Source organism: Pristiophorus japonicus, unplaced genomic scaffold, assembly GCF_044704955.1.
Source record: "Pristiophorus japonicus isolate sPriJap1 unplaced genomic scaffold, sPriJap1.hap1 HAP1_SCAFFOLD_438, whole genome shotgun sequence".
In the NCBI taxonomy this organism is placed as follows: Eukaryota; Metazoa; Chordata; class Chondrichthyes; family Pristiophoridae; genus Pristiophorus; species Pristiophorus japonicus.
In genome coordinates, this window is record NW_027254290.1 from 475,665 (window position 1) to 490,609 (window position 14,945).

At 54.2% G+C, this 14,945-nt stretch overlaps 1 long non-coding RNA gene across 2 annotated transcripts in view; it reads right to left on the reverse strand.

Moving 5' to 3' along the window:
- The window catches only part of LOC139251746 (uncharacterized), a 113,476-nt gene that overhangs the window by 51,292 nt on the left and 47,239 nt on the right, over positions 1-14,945 (reverse strand). Inside the window, exon 1 of one of the 2 annotated variants that reach the window (XR_011591422.1) lies at positions 9,788-10,064. The exons of the other annotated variant lie outside the window; for it this stretch is intronic. This is a non-coding gene — a long non-coding RNA (uncharacterized lncRNA). Of the gene's footprint in view, positions 1-9,787; positions 10,065-14,945 lie in introns of those variants that run through there. 2 annotated transcript variants of the gene reach the window in all.

Consider the following 14,945-nt stretch of genomic DNA (forward strand, 5'->3'; position numbering starts at 1 on the left):
GACGTGAGTAGCACGTGTAGCGAGTTGGTCTTACTGCAGGTAAAGGGTCCACAGCCAGATAGGGAATGGAAGACCAGCAGGAAGAGCAGTGCAAGGAAGGTAGTGCAGGGGTCCCCTGCGGTCATCCCCCTGCAAAACAGATACACCGCTTTGAGTACTGTTGAGGGAGATGACTCATCAGTGGAGGGCAGCACCAGCCAAGTTCATGGCGCCGTGGCTGGCTCTGCTGCACAGGAGGGCAGGAACAAGAGTGGAAGAGCGATAGTGATAGGGGATTCAATTGTAAGGGAAATAGATAGGCGTTTCTGCGGCCGCAACCGAGACTCCAGGATGGTATGTTGCCTCTCTGGTGCAAGGGTCAAGGATGTCTCGGAGCGGGTGCAGGACATTCTGAAAAGGGAGGGTGAACAGCCAGTTGTTGTGGTGCACATTGGTACCAACGATATAGGTAAAAAAAAAGGGATGAGGTCCTACGAGACGAATTTAAGGAGCTAGGAGCTAACTTAAAAAGTAGGACCTCAAAAGTAGTAATCTCGGTATTGCTACCAGTGCCACGTGCTAGTCAGAGTAGGAATCACAGGATAGCTCAGATGAATACGTGGCTTAAGCAGTGGTGCAGGAGGGAGGGATTCAAATTCCTGGGGCATTGGAACCGGTTCTGGGGGAAGTGGGACCAGTACAAACCGGACGGTCTGCATCTGGGCAGGACCGGAACCAATATCCTAGGGGGAGTGTTTGCTAGTGCTGTTGGGGAGGAGTTAAACTAATATGGCAGCGGGATGGGAACCAATGCAGGGAGACAGAGGGAAACAAAATGGAGACAGAAGCAAAAGACAGAAAGGAGATGAGTAAAAGTGGAGGTCAGAGAAACCCAAGGCAAAAAACAAAACGCGACACTGTACAGACAAATTCTAAAGGGTCAAAGTGCAATAAAAAGGCAAGCCTGAAAGCTCTGTGCCTCAATGAGAGGAGTATTCGGAACCCAGGAGAGGGCTCTGAGCTAGTTAGAGTGGGTGAGAGCTCAGATGAACAGGACCCCAAGAAAGCATGCAAAAGGCAGGAGGCAACAGAGCAGAGTAGCACTGGGGTAAGTGTAAACCACAAGGTGATAGGAAGGGACAATATGTATGAATATAAAGGGGCTGCAGGAGGGGTCAAAACTAAAAATCATGGTTTAAAAGCTAGTATTAAAACACTCTACCGAAACACAGCATTCGAAATAAAGTAAATGAGTTGACAGCACAAATCATTACAAATGGGTATGATTTGGTGGCCATTCCAGAAACGTAGTTGCAGGGTGCCCAAGACTGGGAATTAAACATACAGGGGTATCTGATAATTCGGAAAGATGGACAAGAAGGGAAAGGAGGTGGGGTAATCTGTTAATAAAGGATGATATCAGGGCAGTTGTGAGAGACGATATTGGCTCTAATGAACAAAATATTGAATCATTGCAGGTGGAGATTAGAGATGGTAAGGGGAAAAAATCACTGGTGGGCGTAGTTTATAGGCCCCCAAATAATAACTTCACGGTGGGGCGGACAATAATCAAGGCAATAATGGAGGCATGTGAAAAAGGAACGGCAGTAATCATGGGGGATTTTAACCTACATATCGATTGGTCAAATCAAATCGCACGTGGTAGCCTTGAGGAGGAATCCATAGAATGCATACGGGATTGTTTCTCAGAACAGTATGTTACAGAACCTACAAGGGAGCAAGCTATCTTAGATCTGGTCCTGTGTAATGAGACAGGAATAATAAACGATCTCCTAGTAAAAGATCCTCTCGGAATGAGTGATCACAGTATGGTTGAATTTGTAATACAAATTGAGGGTGAGGAAGTAGTGTCTCAAATGAGCGTACTATGCTTAAACAAAGGGGACTACAATGGGATGAGGGCAGAGTTGGCTAAAGTAGACTGGGAACACAGACTAAACGGTGGCACAATTGAGGAACAGTGGAGGACTTTTAAGGAGCTCTTTCATAGTGCTCAACAAAAATATATTCCAGTGAAAAAGAAGGGCGGTAAGAGAAGGGATAACCAGCTGTGGTTAACCAAGGAAATAAAGGAGAGTATCAAATTAAAAACCAATGCGTATAAGGTGGCCAAGGTTAGTGGGAAACTAGAAGATTGAGAAAATTTTAAACGACAGCAAAGAATGACTAAGAAAGCAATAAAGAAAGGAAAGATAGATTACGAAAGTAAACTTGCGCAAAACATAAAACAGATAGTAAAAGCTTTTACCGATATATAAAACGGAAAAGAGTGACTAAAGTAAATGTTGGTCCCTTCGAAGATGAAAAGGGGGATTTAATAATTGTAAATGTGGAAATGGCTGAGACCTTAAACAATTATTTTGCTTCGGTCTTCACAGTGGAAGACACAAAAGCCATGCCAAAAACTGCTGGTCACGGGAATGTGGGAAGGGAGGACCTTGCGATAATCACGATCACTAGGGGGGTAATGCTGGACAGGCTAATGGGACTCAAGGTAGACAAGTCCCCTGGTCCTGATGAAATGCATCCCAGGGTATTAAAAGAGATGGCGGAAGTTATAGCAGATGCATTCGTTATAATCTACCAAAATTCTCTGGACTCTGGGGAGGTACCAGCGGATTGGAAAGCAGTTAATGTAACGCCTCTGTTTAAAAAAGGAGGCAGACAAAAGACAGGTAACTATAGGCCGGTTAGTTTAACATCTGTAGTGGGGAAAATGCTTGAAGCTATCATTAAGGAAGAAATAGCGAGACATCGAGATAGGAATAGTGCAATCAAGCAGACGCAACATGGATTCATGAAGGGGAAATCATGTTTAACTAATTTACTGGAATTCTTTGAGGATATAACGAGCATGGTGGATAGAAGTGTACCGATGGATGTGGTGTATTTAGATTTCCAAAAGGCATTCGATAAGGTGCCACACAAAAGGTTACTGCAGAAGATAAAGGTACGCGGAATCAGAGGAAATGTATTAGCATGGATCGAGAATTGGCTGGCGAACAGAAAGCAGAGAGTCGGGATAAATGGTCCTTTTCGGGTTGGAAATCAGTGGTTAGTGGTGTGCCACAAGGATCGGTGCTGGAACCACAACTGTTTACAATATACATAGATGACCTGGAAGAGGGAACAGAGTGCAGTGTAACAAAATTTGCAGATGACACAAAGATGAGTGGGAAAGCGGATTGTGTAGAGGACACAGTGAGGCTGCAAAGAGATTTAGGTAGGTTAAGCGAATGGGCTAAGATTTGGCAGGTGGAATACAATGTCGGAAAATGTGAGGACATCCACCTTGGGGGAAAAAAAAACAGTAAAAGGAATATTATATGAATGGGGAGAAATTACAACATGCTGCGGTACAGAGGGACCTGGGGGTCCTTGTGCATGAAACTCTTTTAGGAGTAAACAAAAAACATTAAACCGTGCACGCCGATCTGGGGGAAACACCAACATTTACAAGGCCTTTTTTTTTGGGCACAGAATCAAATTTTTTTTCCAAGTGCCCCCTATAAAAGGGGAGGGGAACACTAAAAGCACCGGCAATTAAAACAAATTAACTTAAAAACATAAAACACAGACTCTTCCAGACCGCAGAAATTGCAGGCGGCCTGGGAGCCCGTGAACCGGCTTAAAAATTTATTGCACGGCACTGCTTCGTGCACCACCCTCCAGGCCAAGTCCCCGACAAATAGTGGGAGGACCCCCGTGTAGAGTGCCCTCCATCGGGGACCCCCGCCTCCTCCGGACGGCAAGATGGTACGCCATGGCGTGTCCGGACGGCAGGCAAAGTTGAGAGTGTGCAGGAGCAGCCCGTACAGGAAACCCCTCCGCGTGGAACTGAAAGGCACAGAGGGGATTTCCCCGAGGCGGCTCAAGTTGTGAGGCGCCGGCCCCCGAGGGAGGTTCCGGGGTTTGGCGCCGATGAGGAATTCCGTCCGGTCGGGGGTCAGTTCGGACGGGATCTCCCCACGTGCTTGAGCCTCCTCGATGCACCTAACGGAGTCCGGGCCCAGAGCTCTTTTTAGCGACTCATGGCATCGGCCGCGTGACGGACGTTGGCAGATTTTAGGCGCCGCGCCAGCGTGTCTGGCGCCATCCAGCCCGCTCCTCCACCATCGAGCAGGTCCCTGACCCTGGTCACCTCACCAGCCACAGCCCTCTCGTCCGACCGCCACCCAAAACCTCGGTCGTGGAGGTACGGATTCCCGAGCAGCGGCTCCTGCAGGACGGCCGTCACTCCAGCCGGTGGAGAGCTGCGCTTGGTGGAGACTTTGTTCCAGACCCTGATGAGTTCCTTGTAAAAGACAGGCAGCTCCCGGAGGGCGGTCCTGACGCCCCCCACACTTACAAACAGGAGCTGCGTGTCGTAGTTGAGGCCGTGCTGCTGAAATACATCGCCAGAGCACGCCACCTAGGAGGGGGCTCAACGTAAAGGTATCTCTGCAGGGTCTGAAGACGGAAAATCGCGAGCTGGGCGCTGACGCACACCAACGACTGACCGCCCTCCCCAAGCGGGAGACTCAAGACTGCGGCAGAGACCCAGTGCTTCCTGTTGTTCCAGAATAAGTCCACCAGATTCTTCTGTATCTCGCAGGGGGAGGGGTCAAAGTGACCAGCCGGTACCACAACATGGCGGCCACCAGCTGGTTTATGACTAGCGCTCGACCCCTGTAGGACAGCACTCGGAGCAGTCCTGTCTAGCGCCCTAGGCGAGCGGCGACCTTGGCCTCCAGCTCCTGCCAGTTCGCCGGACAGGCTTCCTCGTCGGGGCTAAGGTAGACTCCCAGATAGAGGAGATGGGTCGTGCTCCAGGCAAAAGGCCTGAGCTCCTCCGGCAGGGAGTCCACCCGCCACTGACCCACCAGAAATCCGGAACATTTCTCCCAGTTGATTCTGGCGGAGGATGCGGCCGAGTAAATCTCCTGGCACTCACGCATCCTCCGCAAGTCAGTGCGATCCTCTACCACGAGGAGCACGTCATCGGCGTAAGCCGAGAGGACGACCTCCACGCCCGGCCCTTGCAGAGCCAGTCCCGTCAACCTCGTCGGCAGGAGGCGCAGGAAAGGCTCCACGCAGATGGCATATAACTGGCCGGACATGGGGCATCCCTGGCGCATCCCTCTCCCAAAGCGAAGGGGCGCCGTCAAGGACCCGTTAACCTTAATCAGACACTCCGCGGCGGCATACAAAAGTCGGATCCGGGTGACGAAATGCGTCCCGAACCCGAAAGCGCGCAGAGTACCGAGCAGATAGTCGTGATCCACCCTGTCAAACGCCTTCTCTTGGTTGAGGGATAGGAAGGCGACCGACAGACCAGCCTCCTGGGAATAATGGATGAGGTCCCGGACCAGATGGATGTTATCGTGGATTGTCCGGCCCGGGACCGTGTAGGACTGGTCGGGGTGGATCATGTGGTCCAGCACGGCGCCAAGGCGAGCAGACATCGCCCTGGCGAAGATTTTGTAGTCCGTGCTGAGGAGGGAGACCGGGTGCCAGTTCTTAAGGAGGCGGAGATCGCCCTTCTTAGGCAGCAGGACGATGACTGCCCTGCGCCAAGAGAGGGGCATCTCCCCGGTCGCCAGACTTTCCCCCAGGACCCGCGTGTAGTCGCCCCCCAGGACGTCCCAGAACGCCCTGTGGAACTCCACGGTCAGCCCGTCCAGCCCCGGGGCTTTTCCCCTCGAGAGCCGGTCGAGGGCGCCGGTCAGCTCCACCAGGCTTAGCGGAGCTTCCAGATTTTCGGCGCCCTCCGGGCTGACCTTCAGCAGGTCCTCCCACAAAACTCTACGCGCTTCCTCGCTGGACGGCTCCGGAGAGAACAGAGCCTCGTAATATTCACGGGCCCTGTTGTTGATGCCCTCCGGATCCGAGACGAGAGAGCCGTCGTCGGCCAGCAGCGTCAAGAGCTGCTTACGGACACCCTGTCTTTTTTCCAGCGAGTAGAAGAAGGGTGAGCCGCGGTCCAGATCCCGCAGGAACTGGATCCGCGACCTCACGAACGCGCCTCGGGACCCGACGAGCTGCAGGTCCTTCAGCGCGGCCTTCACTTCGTACACCGTACCTCTTTTTCTAGGCGCCCGACCCTGGCCGCCCGCCTCTTGGTCGACCCCCTCGCGTACTCTTGACAGAAGACGCGGACGTGAGCCTTGCCCACGTCCCACCAGAGCCTCAAGGAGGGGAAGCCCCCCTGCTTCCTTCTCCAGTCGGCCCAGAAACGACGGAACGAGTCCTGGAACCGCACGTCCTCCAGCAGCTGGTTGTTAAAATGCCAGTACGCGGACCCCGTCCTCACGCGGAGCGAAGCAAACTCCGCCCACACCAGGTGGTGGTCCAAACACGGCATCGGCCGCACGGAGGCCGCCGCGACGCAGGAAACGTACGCCCGAGACACGTAAAGGCGGTCGACTCTGGACCATCCTATTCCAGGCCTCACCCAAGTAAAGGCTCTGGAGTCGGGATGGAGATTTCGCCAGATGTCCACCAAGTCAAAGGACCCGACCAGGTCCCTCAACTTTTCCATCGCCGTCATGCTCTGCGGGGCACCAGAGCGGTCCCTCGCCTCGAGGGTGCAGTTAAAATCCCCCCCGAGGACAATGCAGTCGCCGACGTCGACGGAGCCAAGAAGAGCGGACACCTCTTACAAGAAGCGCGTTTGCTGCGGGCCGGGCTGAGGGGCGTACACGTTCACGAGATGGAGCGGCACGTCCCCCAGGCGAACCGTTACGTGCAGCAAGCGGCCTGGCACAGGCTCCTCGACCCCCAAGATCTCCGGCTGAAAATGCGGGGCCAGCAAGATGGCCACCCCACTAGAAGTGGCGTTGAGGTGGCTCATGCGGACCTCTCCTTGCCATTCCAGGAGCCACGTGGCTTCGTCTCCCGGAACGGTGTGGGTTTCTTGCAGGAAGCACGCCGCATATTTCCCCTCCCGTAGGAGCGAAAAATTGTTAAATCTACGGCGTGCCTCTCTGCCGCCGTTGATGTTGAGGCTGGCTATGGTTATCTTCATGACTAGAGCATAGTGCAACCTCTACCTAACCTATTGTGGGGGGGGGGGGGAGTGGAGTCGTTTGTTGACCTCCACTCCTTCAGCAGCCCAGCGAGGAACTTTTTGAGCTGGCGCAGCTCAAGGCCTTGCGTCTTTGATAAGGGCCTGCCCGCGGCCATGGTTTTAGCGGCAGCGCGGACGGAAGCGATGAGCAGCCCCAGCTCGGACCATCTTTGCCGGGCCAGATGGGTTCGGTTGCGGCGACCCTGGCTCTGGACCAAAAAGTCCCGGAGTTCCTCTACGGGAATGAGGGGGGACTCAGCGGCGGGCACGAGGAGATCCACCGCCTCACTGGCGATGGCCTCGAGATCTTCACCCGCGTCCTCCACCGAGTCCCCGTCCTCCTCCGGGAGGTCGCCGCTAGCAGCCGGCCCGTCGACCGCACGAGGTACGGCAAATGGCCCGGCCGCTCCATCCGGCCCTGGCTCTGCCCCGACCCCACCCCCAGGATCGTTGGCAGAGGAGTCCCCACTGGGCTCTTTTAAAAGCGGTGCTGGGTCAGGAAGCGACAGAGGAAGGGGTTCCTCCTCCGCCCCAGGAGCCGGGGAAGGCGGAGAGACCTGGTCAAAGAAATGTACCAGGTCCTCCAAGTACCCCAGCTCCAAAGTAGGGGGCGAGGGTTGTAGTTCTTCCCCCTCCCCGCCGCCACCCCCCGGCCCAGCGTGTACAGATTCATTAAAATTGTTAGTACTGTGTATTTCCGCCGAGTCGAGCAAGTCCCGGGGGAAGTTGGATATTGGCTGGGCGGGCTCAGGTTCGGCCTTTTCGGCCCCGCCCGCCTCAGTCCCCGGGACGCCCGACCCGGCGGCATCGTATTCCTCCGCTGGCCCCACTACCCCCCACGACAGGCAGATCCCCGACGCCATCCCCGGGAGGCAGAGGCTGGGCAGCCTCGACTGCCCCTCCCTCCCCGGAGACAGATTCCTCCCGTCTACGGCGCAGTTTGGGGGCGCCGGTGGGGGACGCGGGACACGCGGCGGGCACCGACTCCTCCGCGGAGGGATGTTGTTCCCCCTCCGCCTCATTGGAGCGGCGCCTCCTTTTGTTCCTGGGGGTGCCCGGAGGCAGGGAGACTTCCATGTATGCTGAGGCCTCCCGCTCCGCCCCCCCCTTTTTTCTTATCTTGCCCGCGCCCGAGCCCCTCTGCGGTATTGGTCAAGGGCTCGGGCACGGGCTCAGGGCACCCCGCACTCGCCGATGACTGGGTTGGGCTGAGCGCGGCGGTCAAACTTTCTGGCGCACCGAGGGGACCCGCCTCGAGATGTTTCGCCTTCCTCCGCGCCCTCTTTCCGGTCGGACGCTCTCCCTCCCCCCCGCCAGAGGCCGTGAAAACAAAGGCCCCCGATGATGCCTGCGCACCTACGGCTCCCGGCACACGGACGCTACTAGGGGGAGGGGTTGCGGAGGCGCCAGCCTTGGCCGCCCTCGGTGGTTTGGCGGCCTTGGAGGCGTAGCAGTTCTTGCGAACGTGCCCCACCTCCCTACAGGCATGGCACCGCACGCCGTCCAACGTCCAGAAGACGCGGTAGGCAGTCCCCTCGTGCACCACATTAAGATTGCCCTCCGTCGTCTCCTCCCGCGCCAGCAGGACAAAGAGCTGGCGGCGGAAGGAGAACACATGGCGCAGGCTGTTCTCTCTGAGGCCGAGCGGTCTGGGTTTGATCCCCGACCTTACCTCCCCCACTTGGTGTAGGTGAGGGGGAGGAGCTCAGCGGGAACAAAGGGCGGGACGTTCGATAGAATGACCCTCTGCGCGGTGGCCTCGAGAGGGTCCACCGGCAGGAACGCCCCGCCCACCGTGAGCCCCTTTTCAAGGGCCAGGGACACCGCCCGCTCCGACCCCAGGAAGAACACGGCCTTCCCAGACATCTTGGAGGCTGCGACAATGGCCGAGGGGCTGACTACCCCATCCATCACCCGCACGTACTCCTCGATGCTCATTGTGGGGTGAGTGTAGCTCTTGACCCCGTTTTTCTTAGTAATTAATCTGAATGGTGGCAGGGCAGCAGGTGGCGCAGGAGGCGCCGTGGATGTGGACGCCGCCTGCGCATAAGTCTTCGCTGGCCCTGCCACCGGCGTGGATGGGGTCGCCATCACGGGGTCCCTTTAAGGGCTACACCCACCCCAAAGTCACAGGCCTTAATGGTCTTAAATTGGCCTCGTTTGAATGTATGAGCAGAGGAGCTCTGAAAGAGGCACACCTCTCCCCTAGTTGGCAATTGGGGAGAGGCCTTGCTCCCTCTGCTCAGTTGTCTTAATTGTTTATTAAAAAATTAGGAGGAAAGGGCTCTCAGAGAGAGAGGGGAGAGACAGAGAGAGAGAGATAGAGGGAGGGGTTGGGAAGGAGGGAAGCTGCGAGGGCAGGGCTCCCCTCACAGCGGTGGGTGGGTGTTTCTTGGGGTGCACTCCCCAGATGGCAAAAAACACAGTCTTTGTAGAGTGGTCTTCGGGTGGGGGGAGAAGATGTCTTCACCTGGGGTAGCTGGAGCCACCCAGGCACACACTCCCAACGATCTTTAATGAGGTAATTAGTACTTCTTCAGCCAGGTAGCTCCAGCTATCCCAGGCTAGGCAATGGGGGAGGGGTGCTTCAGTGTTGTGTGGGCCTAGCTGTAGGCAAGACCCCCACACACACTTCCACACACACACACCCCCCGCGATGTTCCGGCCCTCGAATGGTCTTCTTTCCTCACCCCACCGATACAACAAAGTCTTTCGGGGAAGGCACCAAAACAAACCCACCTGTCAAAGATTGTAGAAACGACTCTCCCTCCTTCCACACTGGATGGTGTTTCCTCAGGTTGTTCTTTCCCCCTCTCTCCAACTCTCTGTAGTTGCAGTAAATGATAATTGTTCAGCTCTCCACCTCTCCCTCCGGATGTTGAACTGCAGTAAGCCAGCCCTTTCCTCCCCTTCCTTGGCTGGTCTCGGGGCTCTCAAGGCCTCCCAGACAGGAGCTAAAGCAGGTAGCTCCTTCTCTCTCAACAGCAGAGCTCCAACTGATTAGGCCACGCCTCCAAAGCTCTACCATTGGTCCTTGTGCATGAAACTCTTTTTTGGAGTAAACAAAAAAAAACATTAAATCATAAAATGGTGCCCCCCCGATCTTGGGGGCGCACCAAACATTTCCAAGGCCCTTTTTTTGTCTGTTTTTTTTAGGTTTTTTTTGGGCACTAAAATCTTATTTTTTCCTCCAAGTGCCCCCTATAAAAGGGGAGGGGGACACTACAAAAACACCGGCAAAGAAAACAAATTAAACTTTAAAACATAAAATCAAATTAAAATTTGGTTGCCGGGCGTGACGATGCACTCCAGTCCCTCCGGTGCCCACCTCTCGCGGAAGGCCGCGAGCGGACCGGTGGACAACGCATGCTCCATCTCCAAGGACACCCTGGCACGGATGTACGTGCGGAAGAGAGGCAGGCAGTCAGGTTGAACGACCCCCTCGACCGCCCGCTGCCTGGACTGGCTGATGGCACCCTTGGCCGTGCCCAGGAGCAGTCCTACGAGGAGGCCCTCGGACCTACCCGCTCCCCTCCACACAGGGTGTCCAAAGATCAGGAGTGTGGGACTGAAGTGCAGCCAGAATTTCAGGAGCAGCCCCTTTAAATAATAAAACAGGGGCTGCAACCTCGTGCATTCCATAAAAACATGGAACACAGACTCTTCCAGACCGCAGAAATTGCAGGCGGCCTGGGAGCCCGTGAACCGGCTTAAAAATTTACTGCACGGGACTGCTCCGTGCACCACCCTCCAGGCCAAGTCCCCGATAAATACTGGGAGGACTCCCGCGGAGAGTGCCCTCCATCGGGGACCCCCGCCTCCTCCGGACGGCAAGATGGTACGCCATGGCGTGTCCGGACGGCAGGCGAGGATGGCAAAGTTGAGAGTGTGCAGGAGCAGCCCGTACAGGAAACCCCTCCGCGCGGAACTGAAAGGCACGGAGGGGATTTCCTCGAGGCGGCTCAAGTTGTGAGGCGCCGGCTCCCGAGGGAGGTTCCGGAGTTTGGCGCCGATGAGGAATTCCGTCCGGACGGGGGTCAGTTCGGACGGGATCTCCCCACGTGCTTGAGCCTCCTCCATGCACCTAACGGAGTCAGGGCCCAGAGCTGTTTTTAGCAACTCGATGGCATCGGCCGCATGGCGGACGTTGGCAGAATTTAGGCGCCGCGCCAGCGTGTCTGGCGCCATCCAGCCCGCTCCTCCGCCATCGAGCAGGTCCCTGACCCTGGTCACCTCACCAGCCACAGCCCTCTCGTGCGACCGCCACATAAAACCTCGGTCGTGGAGGTACGGATTCCCGAGCAGCGGCTCGTGCAGGACAGCCGCCACTCCAGCCGGTGGAGGGCTGCGCTTGGCGGAGACTTTGTTCCAGACCCTGATGAGTTCCTTGTAAAAGACAGGCAGCTCCCGGAGGGCGGTCCTGACGCCCCCCACACTCACAAACAGGAGCTGCGTGTCGTAGTTGAGGCCGTGCTGCTGGCGGAAGAAATACATCACCAGAGCACGCCACCTAGGAGGGGGCTCGACGTAAAGGTATCTCTGCAGGGTCTGAAGACGGAAAGTCGCGAGCTGGGTGCTGACGCACACCAACGACTGACCGCCCTCCCCAAGCGGGAGCCTCAAGACCGTCGGCAGCAGTCGGGAGCAGCGTCGAGGAGGTGCGTGGAGAGACCTATAAAAGGCACAGCAGGGAGTCCGGGGCCCAGCGTCGGCGGCAGTCGGGAGCAGCGTCGAGGAGGTGCGTGGAGAGGCCTATAAAGGCACAGCAGGGAGTCCGGGGCCCAGGGAGAAGTCAAAAAAGAAGTAGAAAGAAATCAAAAGGTGACATCACAGCCAAGAGGGTAAGTGATTGGCTGGATTGGTGAGTACTTTTTCTTTTTTCTCTTCTATATCAGTGAGTAACTTTTAACATTGTTGTTGCCAATTTAAGTGTATCTAAGGGTTAAGGCATGGCAGGACGGCTCGGTCGGGTGTTATGCTCCTCCTGTACCATGTGGGGACTCAGGGATGACTCCAGTGTCTCTGTCGACTATGTGTGCAGGAAGTGTGTCCACCTCCAGCTCCTGATGGTCCGCGTTGCGGAGTTGGAGCTGAGGGTGGATTCACTCTGGAGCATCCACGATGCTGAGAATGACGTGAGTATCACGTGTAGCGAGTTGGTCGTACCGCAGGGAAAGGGTCCACAGCCAGATAGGGAATGGAAGACCAACAGGAAGAGCAGTGCAAGGAAGGTAGTGCAGGAGTCCCCTGTGGTCATCCCCCTGCAAAACAGATACACCGCTTTGGGTACTGTTGAGGGGGATGACTCATCAGGGGAGGGCAGCAGCAGCCAAGTTCATGGCACCATGGTTGGCTCTGCTGCACAGGAGGGGAGGAAAAAGAGTGGGAGAGCAATAGTCATTGGGGATTCAATGGTGAGGGGAATAGATAGGCGTTTCTGCGGCCGCAACCGAGACTCCAGGATGGTATGTTGCCTCCCTGGTGCAAGGGTCAAGGATGTCTTGGAGCGGGTGCAGGACATTCTGAAATGGGAGGGAGAACAGCCAGTTGTCGTGGTGCACATTGGTACCAACGACATAGGTAAAAAAAGGGATGAGGTCCTACGAAATGAATTTAAGGAGCTAGGAGCTAAATTAAAAAGTAGGACCTCAAAAGTAGTAATCTCGGGATTGCTACCAGTGCCACGTGATAGTCAGAGTAGGAATCGCTGGATAGCGCAGATGAATACGTGGCTTGAGCAGTGGTGCAGCAGGGAGGGATTCAAATTCCTGGGGCATTGGAACCGGTTCTGGGGGAGGTGGGACCAGTACCAACCGGACGGTCTGCACCTGGGCAGGAGCAGAACCAATGTCCTAGGGGGAGTGTTTGCTAGTGCTGTTGGGGAGGATTTAAACTAATATGGCAGGGGGATGGGAACCAATGCAGGGAGACAGAGGGAAACAAAAAGGAGGCAAAAGCAAAAGACAGAAAGGAGATGAGGAAAAGTGGAGGGCAGAGAAACCCAAGGCAAAGAACAAAAAGAGCCACTGTACAGCAAAATTTTAAAAGGACAAAGGGTGTTAAAAAAAACAAGCCTGAAGGCTTTGTGTCTTAATGCAAGGAGTATCCGCAATAAGGTGGATGAATTAACTGTGCAAATAGATGTTAACAAATATGATGTGATTGGGATTACGGAGACGTGGCTCCAGGATGATCAGGGCTGGGAACTCAACATCCAGGGGTATTCAACATTCAGGAAAGATAGAATAAAAGGAAAAGGAGGTGGGGTAGCATTGCTGGTTAAGGAGCAAATTAAGACAATAGTTCGGAAGGACATTAGCTTGGATGATGTGGAATCTATATGGGTAGAGCTGCAGAATACCAAAGGGCAAAAAATGTTAGTGGGAGTTGTGTACAGACCTCCAAACAGTAGTAGTGATGTTGGGGAGGGCATCAAACATGAAATTAGGGGTGCGTGCAATAAAGGTGCAGCAGTTATAATGGGTGACTTTAATATGCACATAGATTGGGTTAACCAAACTGGAAGCAATACGGTGGAGGAGGATTTCCTGGAGTGCATAAGGGATGGTTTTCTAGACCAATATGTCGAGGAACCAACTAGGGGGGAGGCCATCTTAGACTGGGTGTTGAGTAATGAGAGAGGATTAATTAGCAATCTCGTTGCGCGAGGACCCTTGGGGAAGAGTGACCATAATATGGTGGAATTCTGCATTAGGATGGAGAATGAAACAGTTAATTCAGAGACCATGGTCCAGAACTTAAAGAAGGGTAACTTTGAAGGTATGAGGCATGAATTGGCTAGGATAGATTGGTGACTGATACTTAAGGGGTTGACTGTGGATGGGCAATGGCAGACATTTAGAGACCGCATGGATGAACTACAACAATTGTACATTCCTGTCTGGTGTAAAAATAAAAAAGGGAAGGTGGCTCAACCGTGGCTATCAAGGGAAATCAGGGATAGTATTAAAGCCAAGGAAGTGGCATACAAATTGGCCAGAAATAGCAGCGAACCCGGGGGCTGGGAGAAATTTAGAACTCAGCAGAGGAGGACAAAGGGTTTGATTAGGGCAGGGAAAATGGAGTACGAGAAGAAGCTTGCAGGGAACATTAAGACGGATTGCAAAAGTTTCTATAGATATGTAAAGAGAAAAAGGTGAGTAAAGACAAACGTAGGTCCCCTGCAGTCAGAATCAGGGGAAGTCATAACGGGGAACAAAGAAATGGCAGACCTATTGAACAAGTACTTTGGTTCGGTATTCACTGAGGAGGACACAAACAACCTTCCGGATATAAAAGGGGTCGGAGGGTCTAGTAAGGAGGAGGAACTGAGGGAAATCCTTATTAGTCGGGAAATTTTGTTGGGGAAATTGATGGGATTGAAGGCCGATAAATCCCCAGGGCCTGATGGACTGCATCCCAGAGTACTTAAGGAGGTGGCCTTGGAAATAGTGGATGCATTGTCAGTCATTTTCCAACATTCCATAGACTCTGGATCAGTTCCTATGGAGTGGAGGGTAGCCAATGTAACCCCACTTTTTAAAAAAGGAGGGAGAGAGAAAACAGGGAATTACAGACCGGTCAGCCTGACATCGGTAGTGGGTAAAATGATGGAATCAATTATTAAGGATTTCATAGCAGTGCATTTGGAAAGAGGTGATATGATAGGTCCAAGTCAGCATGGATTTGTGAAAGGGAAATCATGCTTGACAAATCTTCTGGAATTTTTTGAGGATGTTTCCAGTAGAGTGGACAAGGGAGAACCAGTTGATGTGGTATATTTGGACTTTCAGAAGGTTTTTGACAAGGTCCCACACAAGAGATTAATGTGCAAAGTTAAAGCACATGGGATTGGGGGTGGTGTGCTGACATGGATTGAGAACTGGTTGTCAGACAG